Source organism: Poecilia mexicana, unplaced genomic scaffold (assembly GCF_051168715.1).
Source record: "Poecilia mexicana isolate PSO_F unplaced genomic scaffold, ASM5116871v1 scaffold_2, whole genome shotgun sequence".
In the NCBI taxonomy this organism is placed as follows: Eukaryota; Metazoa; Chordata; class Actinopteri; order Cyprinodontiformes; family Poeciliidae; genus Poecilia; species Poecilia mexicana.
In genome coordinates, this window is record NW_028263371.1 from 45,499,111 (window position 1) to 45,512,089 (window position 12,979).

The 12,979-nt window shown below is 41.4% G+C and overlaps 1 long non-coding RNA gene across 2 annotated transcripts; it reads right to left on the bottom strand.

The window, feature by feature from the left end:
* Positions 1-1,495: 1,495 nt before the first annotated feature.
* LOC148160881 (uncharacterized) lies at positions 1,496-6,154 on the bottom strand. Of its 2 annotated transcripts, XR_015761745.1 has the most exons (4): positions 4,338-6,154; positions 3,236-3,329; positions 2,503-2,658; positions 1,496-1,716 (listed from the first exon to the last, which is right to left on the bottom strand). It is a non-coding gene; the product is annotated as an uncharacterized LOC148160881 (long non-coding RNA). The 2 variants fall into 2 exon arrangements; XR_015761744.1 differs by lacking the exon at positions 4,338-6,154 and having other exon boundaries at positions 3,236-3,667.
* Between the last annotated feature and the right edge of the window lie 6,825 nt (positions 6,155-12,979).

Here is a 12,979-nt window from a genome sequence, read left to right on the forward strand (position 1 = left end):
AAGTGGGTTTGTCCACGGGTTCCATGGTGGCCCCATATGGGTTTGCCCAGGTAGATTTAAATGGGTGCTGACTGGGTTTTGAGTGGGGCCCAGATGGGTAACTTACATGAGGCCCATCTGGGCCCCACTTGGGAGCTTTCATTAATTTTTACCTGGGCCCCAACTGGGTCTAAACTGGGCTAGAATATGGGTACCAAGTGGGTTTGTCCACGGGTTCCATGGTGGCCCCACATGGGTTTGCCCAGGTAATTTAAATGGGTGCTGACTGGGTTTTGAGTGGGGCCCAGATGGGTAACTTACATGAGGCCCATCTGGGCCCCACTTGGGAGCTTTCATTAATTTTTACCTGGGCCCCAACTGGGTCTAAACTGGGCTAGAATATGGGTACCAAGTGGGTTTGTCCACGGGTTCCATGGTGGCCCCATATGGATTTGCCCAGGTAGATTTAAATGGGTGCTGACTGGGTTTTCAGTGGGGCCCAGATGGGTAACTTACATGAGGCCCATCTTGGCCCCACTTGGGAGCTTTCATTTTTACCTGGGCCCCAACTGGGTCTAAACTGGGCTAGAATATGGGCACCAAGTGGGTTTGTCCACGGGTTCCATGGTGGCCCCATATGGGTTTGCCCAGGTAGATTTAAATGGGTGCTGACTGGGTTTTCAGTGGGGCCCAGATGGGTAACTTACATGAGGCCCATCTTGGCCCCACTTGGGAGCTTTCATTTTTACCTGGGCCCCAACTGGGTCTAAACTGGGCTAGAATATGGGTACCAAGTGGGTTTGTCCACGGGTTCCATGGTGGCCCCACATGGGTTTGCCCAGGTAGATTTAAATGGGTGCTGACTGGGTTTTCAGTGGGGCCCAGATGCCTCATTCCAGTAGGAACAATGGGGTCTTTCTCACCTAACCTGAAAGTGAATTACATTAATAGATATACAATCTTAATCAACAAACCAAAGTATTAAAATGCTTTAGCACAAAACCTGCATTAAAGAAAAAGAGATGAAAAATGTCTTTTGGTCAAGGTTTTTATTTGGTAATTTAAAATATTCAGTTTTTTTAACTCGTCAATTATAAGAGCTTTATTGACACAGAGCAAATGATGCCACAAGAAATGCACTGGCAAAAGAAATCTACAAAATTATTCATATGGCAGATTTGAAAATAACAGAAACTAGTTTAATATAACAAATGTATAAACATAGATCTATATGTAGATATATAATTATCTATATAACTAGATTTCTAGCTATGTAAATATATATTTATCTCTATATATATAGATCTATATATCTAGTTATATTTCTAAATAACTATATCTTGTTATCTAGATAACTATGCATCTAGTTATGTAAATATGTATAGATACATAAATGTATATAGATCTATATCTAGATATGCAACTATATAGATAGATCTGTACATCTATATATAAATACATATAAATATATATCAACACACACACACACACACCTACATAGCTCTTTCACACTACATTTTTGTCAAATATTTTTAATAACCTATATGCCACACTTGAAAGCTCTCATACATCATTGTAACTGTCCATCTTGGAACCTGCCCACCTGAGTCTGAGCTGGCTCTAGTCGCTCTAACTTTTCTATTTCCACCTCTGTCCGGGGCTCCAGTAACCCACTTCGAGTGCCTTTTCCGTATCTTTGTGTGATTCCGTGGATGGATCCATTTCTTTTAAGTGCCCCTAAAAAACAAGCAAAGGTAGAAATTGCATTAGTGTTTTACTTTTAGTACAATGTAACATTAATGAAATGTGCATCTCTTCCCCTTCAAGGGGCAGAAATGCTTGCAGGGATCTGCCAAAATCAAAGCACTCTGGAGTCATTATTATTATGTACATAGAGGTGTGCAGATCGATCAGCAATCATAATCGGTTAATTTCCGTGAAAATGTGTTTGATTGGTGATCGCTGATCACGGCCTCTTGTTGCAGATCACCTGTATCTCATTCGCAGCCTGTGTGTGCAGCTGATCTACTCTTTCCGTCACACTGCGCAGACTTTTTAATTTTGCCAGATAACATGTTATCATTTATACCTAAAGTGAAAAAATAACAGCCAATCCAGATGATCGGCAGAGATGAGCCCCATGGGTGATCGGTATCAGAATTGGAAGCAAAAAACCTGATCGGAGCATCCCTAGTACACACACTATATTCTTATTGTAAATTTAAAATATATTAATGTATATAAATCAACTACTGACATAAAGGTTCTATCATGGTCTTGTATATTTTGTTAATACTGTTTGAAATGCAAACAATATTACCTTCAAATTTTGTCAGCAATCAAATCTTTAAGTTCTTGAGAGCACAGTGAAAGAATACTATGTGAATTAAACCAAAAATTGAAGTCTCAGTTTTTAATCTTAAGAAAAAAAAAAAAAGATTACTAAAAATGAACAAAAGGCATAAGACAACCAAAATTAACAAATGTTCAAGAAAAAACGTGAATATAAAAACTGATCTTTACCATACAAAACATCAGAGACGCAGGTCCCGGAACTTGTTTCCTATGTCGGCCAAACAGGTTGAACTGGAGGGCCAATTCAGGGGACATGAGGAATCGCACAGCTTGTTGTACTGCATCATCTAAGGACCCTCCTCCAATTTCTGCAACCATGACAACCTTAAGTATAATGACAATTACAAGACAACATTTTAAAATCAGGACACATGATACATTTAGTTTTTATTAATTGATTTGTTATAAGCTATATATTGTTTCACACATATATAGTTTATAAGCTTACTTTTTATACATGAACAAAATGCCAATTGTTAATGTCTGTATCAATTTAAGTCAATAAATTTTGAAGGATTAGAAGGAAAAAGTAAAGCAAGGAGAACCAAATGGGTAAAAGAACTGAGAGCAGCTCAAATGACAACCAGGGAGACAGAAGATCTAGAGCAGTGGTTCTTAGCCTTTTTTGAGGTACCGAACCCCCCAGTTTCATATGCGCATTCACCGAACCCCCCCCCCCCCTCCTTGCCCCATCCCTGCGCTCCTCCGCAGCACTGATTGGCTAAGCAATGTAACGTGATCCTCCGCAGCAAATGATGGCAAAGCGGCGCATCACGACTTTACACAAGTTTTTTTTCCCTCCGCGGCAGAGGCTCCGCCGAACCCCTGGGGTTCAATCGAACCCAGGTTAAGAACCACTGATCTAGAGTTGTGTGTTACAGAAGTCCCTGTTCCACGTTACCTTCTACGTCGCTTTTCTGGAATATCATTATCTCTTTGAAGATCTGATGTCACTTCTGCCCTTGCAAGCCTTCTTCACGCTTCTCCATAGTAGTCTGTAGAAAATAATTTTTTAAAAAGTATTAAAACATTGGTAAATCTAAAGCTCCCATTTGCATTGACCAAACAAATGGCTAGTTGAGACCTAAACACCCACTTGTCATGTTTTTTGCAGTCAAACGATGACAGAATAAAACGCTTTAAAATGTCACTTACACAATAAAACAAACATGATTTTAAAATATTTACTACTATGCCTTCATTCTATTTACAAAAAAGCTTTTATGCCAAATATACTGAAACCACATGGGCCCCATTTCGTGTTGCCCATTTCTGTCCCATTCTCAGTTAGCCCACAATAATGCTGAATACAGTCTACATTTAGCCCAAATGGGCTGACGGTCCCATTTTAGGTTAAACATATGGGCCTCCTGTAGTTAGCCCAGACAAAACCCATGCCCATTCATCATTACCTATCTAGCCCATAACGACACGATTCAATGCAGTTTCATGAAGAAAAAAATATAATAATAATTAAAAATGCACAATTAATGGATCCCAGCTATGCATGCTGGCTTAATTGGCTGCGAGAAAGATTGTTAAAAACCCATGTACACAGAATGAAAGCGAAGTAGTTACTCTTTATAAATAATGTAAGTGGTTTTATCGTGTCAAGGTACTTTAAAAGCAACCTCTGCTAGCAACGTAGATTCATTAGTGAACCGATTTTATTCTGCCGCGTTGGCGCTCAAATTTACCGGTGAATGGCGCCGCAGCGTATTTGAAAATGATCTGGCCCAGAACAGTTTGAAATCGCTCTGCATCCAAATATTCTTACCTCAATAATGGCAAATGACTTATTGTGTGTGTTTTAACAATATAAAAAAAATCACCTAAAAGAAAAACAAAAAAAAAGCCAAAAAAAAGAAGAAACAACTAATTAGGTCTTTCGGGGTACTCCGGTCATCCGAACCATTACGAGCAACAAATGTTTTAACTAGCGATTTAAAATCTCTCCCTAAAATTTGATACAATACAGACAAAACAGACAGAAGTGTACTTACAGATTCTTTAGTAGAAGGCCAGCGAACCTGCAGACTCCGCGCCAACGGACTGATGGGACTACGTTTGATTTTGAAACCGCATATCCATCCGCAGTTAACAATTGTACGTTCTCCAAGAAACACGAGATTAATTTTGAGAGTAATACATCGGTTTAACAAATGTAAAACCGATGTAGCACTCACAAATTTTCTCAATAAAAATAAATAAATATAGTCGTCCTTATTCAAATGTGTTTTGGAACTACTTTCTTTAGTGGATGTGTAAAGTATCTACTTCAATTCACCAACCTTTATTGGCAACGGTGCCAGAGAAAAAATGAACAAAAAGGTTAAAAAGATTATTGAAAAAAGATTAAAAGATATAAAAAATAATCATTAATAGAAATGTTTAGTTTTTTTATTTTATTTATGCTGACAACTTGGAAAATGTTTACAGATGAAAAAACAGATGCTAAAAATTTTACTCTTGTCTTTCTCACTTGAGTTTTGTTTGAATTCATTTTCTAAACATTTTGTAATATTTTTCACGATGATCTGATCTGAACTATTTCTCCAAATAAGAATTAAGTCCTTCTGTGAAAAAGCTGCAATGAACACTTTGGATGTCTGAACATCCTATTGATAATAAAATAAAATTAAATTACATTTAAAAAAAGAAGCAAGGACAAAAGTCCACTCTGAACCATTACCTATTTTGAGTGAGCAGCAGAAGATTATGCATATTTAACAGATAATGTCACAAAAATGTTAGGACATCTGGACTGTTCTAGTGTAAAATAATAAAAAGTAAAATGCTAGGACTTCAAAGTGTAGCTTGAACAATACTGAACTGGTTTAAAAAATAAAGCATTGAAGCATATTTTGGTCTTCTGGAACCCTAGTGTAATGTCGGTGTTAGTAAATGAGCCAGACACAGAAATCATGTAGTGAGCATGGTTCAAATACAATACCTCTTTATGACCTCCAAGACGAGGTAACCATCCAAGGAGAGCTTTTCATTTTGTAGAAAGCTTATACAATTGCTTCAACAATTTACCTTTTATCAGCTCCAATACAGGCCAACTGAGTAACAATTTCCTTAGCTAAAGGCCATCAATCTGACATCTCATAATTTTTTTCAAAGTTTTTATAATCTTGCTCTTGCAGCTTTTGCTTTTGACATATAGTAAAAAGTTTAAAAGTGACAGGGTAACCACATTGTCTAATCAGATTTAAAAAAAATTTTCCCATTACCCCACATGAAAAAGGATTTAGGTCTACATTTTCCTGCCCAGGTCTAACCCATGTATGGTCAGCCCATGCTTATGTCATGTGGGTTCAGTGTGGTCAGCCCACATGGGCTTCCCATGTTGGGCCCATGATACTGAAACTACATGGGCCCCACATAGTGTTGCCCATTTTTGCCCCATCCCCAGTTAGCCCACATAAAAAAGGAATGGGGCCTACATACGCATGCCCAGGTCCAACCCATGTACGGTCAGCCCATACTTATCTCATGTGGGTTCAGTGTGGTCAGCCCACATGGGCTTCCCATGTTGGGCCCATGATACTGAAACTACATGGGCCCCACATAGTGTTGCCCATTTTTGCCCCATCCCCAGTTAGCCCACATAAAAATGGAATGGGGCCTACATATGTATGCCCAGGCCCAACCCATGTACAGTCAGCCCGTGCTTATGTCATGTGGGTTCAATGCAGTCAGCCCATATGGGTCCCACATAGTGTTGCCCATTTCTGCCCAATCCCCAGTTAGCCCACATAAAATAGGATTAGGGTCTACATTTTCCTGCCCAGGTCCAACCCATGTACGGTCAGCCCATACTTATCTGGTTTCTATGCAGTCAACCAACATGGGCTTCCCATGTTGGGCCCATGATACTGAAACTACATGGGCCCCACATAGTGTTGCCCACTTCTGCCCCATCCCCAGTTAGCCCACATAAAAATGGAATGGGGCCTACATAGGCAGGCCCAGGTCCAACCCATGTACGGTCAGCCCATACTTATCTCATGTGGGTTCAGTGTGGTCAGCCCACATGGGCTTCCCATGTTGGGCCCGTGATACTGAAACTACATGGGCCCCACATAGTGTTGCCCACTTCTGCCCCATCCCCAGTTAGCCCACATAAAAAAGGAATGGGGCCTACATACGCATGCCCAGGTCCAACCCATGTACGGTCAGCCCATACTTATCTCATGTGGGTTCAGTGTGGTCAGCCCACATGGGCTTCCCATGTTGGGCCCGTGATACCGAAACTACATGGGCCCCACATAGTGTTGCCCACTTCTGCCCCATCCCCAGTTAGCCCACATAAAAAAGGAATGGGGCCTACATAGGCATGCCCAGGTCCAACCCATGTACAGTCAGCCCATACTTATCTCATGTGGGTTCAGTGTGGTCAGCCCAAATGGGCTTCCCATGTTGGGCCCGTGATACCGAAACTACATGGGCCCCACATAGTGTTGCCCACTTCTGCCCCATCCCCAGTTAGCCCACATAAAAAAGGAATGGGGCCTACATAGGCAGGCCCAGGTCCAACCCATGTACGGTCAGCCCATACTTATCTCATGTGGGTTCAGTGTGGTCAGCCCACATGGGCTTCCCATGTTGGGCCCGTGATACTGAAACTACATGGGCCCCACATAGTGTTGCCCACTTCTGCCCCATCCCCAGTTAGCCCACATAAAAAAGGAATGGGGCCTACATACGCATGCCCAGGTCCAACCCATGTACGGTCAGCCCATACTTATCTCATGTGGGTTCAGTGTGGTCAGCCCACATGGGCTTCCCATGTTGGGCCCGTGATACCGAAACTACATGGGCCCCACATAGTGTTGCCCACTTCTGCCCCATCCCCAGTTAGCCCACATAAAAAAGGAATGGGGCCTACATAGGCATGCCCAGGTCCAACCCATGTACGGTCAGCCCATACTTATCTCATGTGGGTTCAGTGTGGTCAGCCCAAATGGGCTTCCCATGTTGGGCCCGTGATACCGAAACTACATGGGCCCCACATAGTGTTGCCCACTTCTGCCCCATCCCCAGTTAGCCCACATAAAAAAGGAATGGGGCCTACATACGCATGCCCAGGTCCAACCCATGTACGGTCAGCCCATACTTATCTCATGTGGGTTCAATGTGGTCAGCCCACATGGGCTTCCCATGTTGGGCCCGTGATACTGAAACTACATGGGCCCCACATAGTGTTGCCCACTTCTGCCCCATCCCCAGTTAGCCCACATAAAAATGGAATGGGGCCTACATAGGCATGCCCAGGTCCAACCCATGTACGGTCAGCCCATACTTATCTCATGTGGGTTCAGTGTGGTCAGCCCACATGGGCTTCCCATGTTGGGCCCGTGATACCGAAACTACATGGGCCCCACATAGTGTTGCCCACTTCTGCCCCATCCCCAGTTAGCCCACATAAAAAAGGAATGGGGCCTACATAGGCATGCCCAGGTCCAACCCATGTACGGTCAGCCCATACTTATCTCATGTGGGTTCAGTGTGGTCAGCCCAAATGGGCTTCCCATGTTGGGCCCGTGATACCGAAACTACATGGGCCCCACATAATGTTGCCCACTTCTGCCCCATCCCCAGTTAGCCCACATAAAAAAGGAATGGGGCCTACATACGCATGCCCAGGTCCAACCCATGTACGGTCAGCCCATACTTATCTCATGTGGGTTCAATGTGGTCAGCCCACATGGGCTTCCCATGTTGGGCCCGTGATACTGAAACTACATGGGCCCCACATAGTGTTGCCCACTTCTGCCCCATCCCCAGTTAGCCCACATAAAAAAGGAATGGGGCCTACATAGGCATGCCCAGGTCCAACCCATGTACGGTCAGCCCATACTTATCTCATGTGGGTTCAGTGTGGTCAGCCCACATGGGCTTCCCATGTTGGGCCCGTGATACCGAAACTACATGGGCCCCACATAGTGTTGCCCACTTCTGCCCCATTCACAGTTAGCCCACATTAATGCTGAATGGGGCCCATATGTTTAGCCCAAATGGGCCAGCCCAAGTGGGCCCCATTTTAGGTTACCATATCGGTCCCATACAGTTAGCCCAGATAAAACCCATGCCCACTCATAACCCATGTAGCCCACATCAAACCCAAGTGGGGCCCACCTATCCATGCTGGCTGGGCTGTTTCACACCAAAGCAGAACATTTGTTCAGATTGGCTTTTTGTTCTCCATTTCTATAGATTACTGCCTTAAAAATCTCCCACTTTAATTCAGTTACTTGCATGTATCCCCTCTCCCATCCCTCTCTCACTTTCTTCCCACCCCTATCACCCTCACAGCTCCCCCATCTCTTTATCCCACGACAATAACAACATTTGGCCACGAGTCACCAAACCCATTCGTTCCCATACACTCTCATGAATAGATCCTAACGTCCCCCCTACTGCGCTGAGGGAATGGTTCAACCCGCTGAGAGGGAGAGAGAGGGAGACTGGGCGCACAAAGGAAGTGCACATTCTGATGGTTCTGAATGGAGATAATTGGGTACATGATGTAAACACGGAATAAATATCGAAAGGCATCGTTCCATTTTTTTTTGTTTTTGCACCCCCCCTCTCCGTCCATCCGCCGCAGTTGTCCATTAAAGGTGTTTAATAATATATGAGGTAGTAGCTATACTGGCTGCGCGTCTGTCTGTCTGTCTGTCTGTGCAGAGAAAGAAAGGCAGTCAGAGAGTGGGGAACTGAAGCCAAGAGTGAAGGAAAGGGAAGAGGAGTTGAGCTTTGTTTCATCCTCGCTTTGGTGAGGTTTCTGGAGTTTCCCGCGTGCTTTGGAGACGTGATGTTGGACTGGAAAAGCTAACCAAGTTCGACGAGGGACGGGGATTTTTTTTCTTTTTTTTTTCTTTTGCGCTTTGGAGCTGCGAAAAATGACAATAGAAGAGAACGCCAATATGTTGCATTTCTGAGGTGAGTGAGATGTCTTTGTTCACCGCAAATTACAGTCATTTCAACTACAGATCGCCGAGCTTTAAATAAAAACGACTTTTGTTTTTAGTCTATTTTTTTTTCTTTCTTAGTGAATGAACAGTCCACCCTTATCACAGCGCAGCTTCTTAGGCAGGATTTTTTCTGTGGCCAGTACATGCCTGTCAGTTTGAACCGTGGACACATGGCGCATCGGCGCTGCTATTGTTTTTCCCTCTATTGTTTTCAAACCGATGCCTGAGAGAACATTTGGTGCTCCACAACGAGAGACGTGGGCTCTCCGAGACCACTCACAGGTCACATATCAGTGACAGCCACACGGATACTTTCCGTGTGTGAGGAATACATAATGGAGAGGAGAATAAAGGGTGAATTTGACTCCTCTGGACATAACGGGGTTGGACACGGGTTAAACACAGAAAGTCAAATTGATTCGCGCCTGCATCTATCTATTTATCTGTCTATCTGTCTATCTATCTATCTATCTATCTATCTATCTATCTATCTATCTATCTATCTATCTATCTATCTATGGTTGGTGGTTAAAATACAAGTACAGTATTCATATTGCTCAAACTTATTCACATTATCTCCCATTACAAACATAAATTAAATGTGTTTTCTTTATTTTTGTTTTGTGATAGACCAGCATGACGTTAATTGTTGACAATCGGACAAAGACAATGCAAGGTTTGAACATTCTAGTTGAGATGTGTCTAACAGCTTCAGAGACTTAGCCATTTGCCCATTCCTCTTTCCAAAGTAGCTCAAACTCAGGCAGGCTGGATGGAGAGCATCTGCCGACAGAAATATGGTCACAGAAAAGAAAAGGGTTTCTCTCAACTGACGCCTCTTAAAAATAAATGGAAAATAAATGGAACATGACTTTAAAAGTGAGGTCCATGCTCAGCAGGGATTTCAGTGTACTTTTAAAACCTATTATAAGCATTGATATGAACCATTTCACTGCAGCCCTGGCTTTAGGTTGTTGTCTTGATGGAAAGTCGGCCTTCTCTCTGTCTAACAGCCTCTAACTTGTTTCCTTCCAGGACTCTCTGATATTTAGGAACATTTATCTTCCTGTCAACTCAAACCAGGTTCTCTGTTCCTTCTGAAGAAATGCATTCTCAAAGCATGATGACATCATTGCAATCTTCAAAGTGGAGACTGGTGTGTTCATGGTGATGTGCAGAGTTGGTGTCCTTCCAAACATATAGCTCATGTCAAACATACCTTGTATTACCATATATTTTTATAAGGCTTTCTATCAAAAGATTCTTTTATTTTACCACTCGTCCACAAATTTCAGATTTATCGAGTTCACAGCAAACCTCGTGGTTATCTTGTTGTCAGATTCCGCCCACCTGAGCCGTGACTTTCTGCAGCTCCTGCAGCTCTACCATGGATCACACCTTACGTCCCATCATGCTACTTTAACACTCTCAACACCTCGCTTGTAACCTCAAGTGGTCAGCCATTTTATTCGCCTTTCTTTATAGTTGACTACTGCGGTATGTACATATTAGGTCCCTTTTGCATACACTCAAAAAAATGAACTTAGGGGGTTATTAGATTAATAAAAGAATATCATGTACTTTTAACACAATAATTTCATGTTTTAAACAAAAACGTGATAAAATCATGTTGAACAAACAAGAAATTCATCAACTTAACGTTTATGAAATTGAATCATGTTGAGATAACACGATTCATTATAGCCAGACTGATCTTGTGCTGGAGGCGACGAGCGAGATCACGGCAGATCCCGCGAGATCATGGGAAATCACACGAGGCCCTGCAAGATGATTGTTTTTCGTGCCAGGAAAACGCCAGCTGCAGTTTAGAGAATACTAAATTTTCCTGGCAGGATTGTGCACATATCAGTGTTGCTATGTACACTGAAAGAAATAACTCTTTGGATTAACATAAAAAAAAATCATGGAAAGATTTTCCACCTGATTACTTTGCTTTATTTCAGCACTATGTAATTCTGTTACTTCAATTTAAAGCAAATGTGTTGGCTCAACTTAACTTTTGTGGTTGATTCAACTTATTTACTTTAGTTGGACCCAATGTAATTTAATAGAACCAGACCAACTAATTTGCAATGTTTTGGACCAAATAATTGACTTTACTTGATTAAGATGAATGCAAATGTAGTTGAAACCAACTTATTTAACAGTGATACCTTCACACTATGTAATTTATGTTCTCATGTCAATGGCTAACATGTGTTAACATCACATGAAGTGATGGTTAGCTGGTAATTAATCAGCGTTTTTTCTAACATTTATTGCCTGCTTGCTCCATGCTTGTGTCAAAGCACAACTGAATTGAAGTGGTTATTGCATTTATAAAAAATAACATGTTTAACAGAATTATTTTATATTTCAAAGGCAAATATGACAAAATCACGTCAAAGCGAGACCCGGAGATCACGCGAGACACTGGCGAGATTACGGAAGATCACGCGAGATGCTAGCGAAATTATGGAAGATCACGCGAGATGCTAGCGAAATTACGGAAGATCACGCGAGATGCTAGCGAGATCACGCGAGATCTTGTGTCTGGGAAAACTTCAAACTGTTCTTTCAAGAGAAGCGGGAAGATTCCTGATTTGGATCTGCTTCATTTGAAAAAGGTAAGATTCAGTCTATTTTCATCCGTCTAAATCAAAATAAAAATCGAAATAAAAAGATGCAAATTAATATCATCAGACTTTTTAAAAAAAACATTTTTTTCTATGTTCGGTCACGTTTCTATGTAATTGATGTACTCAAATCATGCTAACATCACATGAAGCAGTGTAAGGGTCACAAAGCTGCTGTCAAGACAAAAAACGGACCCCATAAATGTCACAGTTTTGCTCCTCCTCAGGTTGTTAAAACTCCCTGGAAAAAAGTTGGACTGATGTAAATTCAGCATCTGGTGCCATACAAACTCTGAAGTCTGAGGTTTAGTGGATTTTAAACACTGGGGCCAAACATAAGTCTATTTAAATGTTTTTTTATTATTATTATTATTTAATAATATTATTATTATTATTTAATTTTATTATTATTATTATTTAATAATATTATTTATTATTTAATAATTTATTATTATTATTTATTTAATACTGTTATTATGTAGGTAAATGCAGAGTGGACATTGGATGCACACACACATTTGTGGCTTTCTATCGTAACACAGATTCTTAATTTATTAATAATAAAAAGTATTAAATTTGAGTCAGAGGAACCTTTTTTTCTAACAGCATTGTTTCATATGCAGACAAAAATATTAAGTAACTTTACCTAAGATGTTAGTACTGATCTATTTGGAAATAACTACCACACATAGTCATGACATTTCCTCCATCCAGAAAATAAGACAGGTTCTTCATGTATAAGATGTTTGGTTTGTGTACAGAGTCAGGGCTTTGTACTTGCACATAAATTGGACTGGTTTAGAATGACAGTCTGTGTGGTGGATCCTCAGACTGTCATTTCAATTGAGGAGAACAGGCCATGGAATATGGGGCCTATTTGGGATTCATCCCTTCTCTTCATGTTTTTCCATATGAGACAATATACCGTATTTTCCGCACCACAAGGTGCACCGGATTATAAGACGATTTTTGTGAAAATGTAGAAAATATGGTACCTTTTCTAAATGGAAAATCTTACCACTGGAC